Source organism: Pteropus vampyrus, unplaced genomic scaffold (assembly GCF_000151845.1).
Source record: "Pteropus vampyrus isolate Shadow unplaced genomic scaffold, Pvam_2.0 Scaffold60, whole genome shotgun sequence".
NCBI classification, from domain to species: Eukaryota; Metazoa; Chordata; class Mammalia; order Chiroptera; family Pteropodidae; genus Pteropus; species Pteropus vampyrus.
This window is the reverse complement of record NW_011888841.1, coordinates 6,447,024-6,448,883: the sequence shown is the minus strand read 5'-3', so window position 1 is coordinate 6,448,883 and position 1,860 is coordinate 6,447,024. Positions and strand designations below refer to the sequence as shown.

The following is a 1,860-nucleotide window of genomic DNA, read 5'->3' as shown; positions in this document are numbered from 1 at the left end:
TCATTGATCTCTGTGTCTGTTTTTACGCCAGCACCATACTGTTTTGATTACTATAGCTTTGTTATCTGTATTTTTCTTTGATGGTACATATTGTTATTGTTATCAAGTTGTTCTTCGTATGTCTGTCTCCACCAATACATACATACAGACATACATACATTTGTTTATTTATTTTAATTTTAAAAAGTTAGACACTTACACAGTCCATGAAGCAATCCCCCCGATCACTCTAGCACCCATCCGGCACTGCACACAATAACATTGACCATATTCCTTATGCCGTACTCTAAATCCCCGTGACTGTTTTGTAACTACTAATTTGTACTCCTTTGTCCCTTCACCTTTTTCTCACAGGCCCTCAAGCCCCCTCCCCTCCAGCAACCATCAGTTTGTTCTCTGTATCTGTGAGTTTGTTTCCGATTAGTTTGTTCATTTCTTTTCTTCCTTAGATTCCACATATAAGTGAATTCATATGGTGTTTATCTTTCTCGGTCTGACTTATTTCACTCGGTACAGTATCCTCTAGGTCCACCCATGTCGTTGCAAATGGTTAAGAGTTCCTTTTTTAAATAGCCGAGTAGTATCCCATTGTATATATTACCATAACTTCCTTATGCAGTCATCTGTTAATGGACCCTTAGGTTGCTTCCACGTCTTGGCTATTGTGAATGGCATTGCTGTGAACATAGGGTGCATACATCTTTATGAACTAGTGTTTTGGTTTTCTTTGGATAAATACCCAGAAGTGCAATTGCTAGGTCAAAATGAAGTTGTATTTTTAATTTTTGGAGGTACTTCTTAGCTGTTTTCTAGAGTGGCTGTACCAGTTTGCAGTCCCACCAACAGTGTACAAGGGTTTCTTTTTCTCCACATTCTTGCCAACATTTGTTATTTGATTTATTGATGATAGCCCATCTGACAGGTGTGAGATAATATTTCATTGTGGTTTTAATTTGCATTTCTTTGATGACTAGTGACTTTGAGCATCTTTTCATATATCTATTGGCCATCTGTATGTCCTCTTTGGAGAAATACCTGTTCAGGTTTTCTGCCCATTTTTTAATTGGATTGCTTGTTTTTTTTGTTGTTGTTGTCGAGTTGTATGAGTTATTTATAAATATTGGATTTTAACCCTTTGTCAGATTGGTTGTAAATATGGGAATTTTCTAATTGGACTGCAGTGAAAGGCAAAGTGCATTTAGTTCCAGTGACAAAGTAAATAGTCACCCATTTGCCATAACTGCAGTTAGGTAAAGAAGCTTCCTAGTTATTTTCTTTATTTTGAATGTTTTTCCCTTTTGCAAATGCACCATATCTATGATATAGATATATCATATTTTTGTAGTTTTATAAAAATAGAAAATCATAAAAAAGTCTTCTATTGATTTTTTTTTTCACCCAGTAGTGTTGAATGTTTCGGATCTAAAGCCCAGTTTGTAAAACCGAATTACTATACACACACACACACACACACACACACACACACACACACACAATTTTAGTTTAAACTTTTAAAAATGACATTTGGGTCTGTGGCCATACCACCCTGAACACACCCAATCCTGTCTGATCTCAGAAGCTAAGCAGGGTCCGGCCTGGTTAGTCCTTGGATGGGAGACCACCTAGGAAGACTGGGTGCTGTAGGTGTAAAACATAAATAAATAAATAAATGACATTTGGAACATATAAATAAGAGGTTCGTGTCTTCTTTAAACATAGAAACATTCAGAACAAAAATGAATAATGATTTTTGTTATTTTCCTCTATAAAATGAAAGTGTACAGTAACATTTTGAAGTGAATAATTTTTTGTATTATGGAGCCACTTTTCCCTTTACTACCGTGAGAGAGAGACTAGAAT

General features: G+C 35.8%; 1 pseudogene; it reads left to right on the top strand.

Annotated features, from left to right (window-relative positions):
* Positions 1-1,528: 1,528 nt before the first annotated feature.
* LOC111740282 lies at positions 1,529-1,647 on the top strand (annotated as a pseudogene).
* Positions 1,648-1,860: the final 213 nt, after the last annotated feature.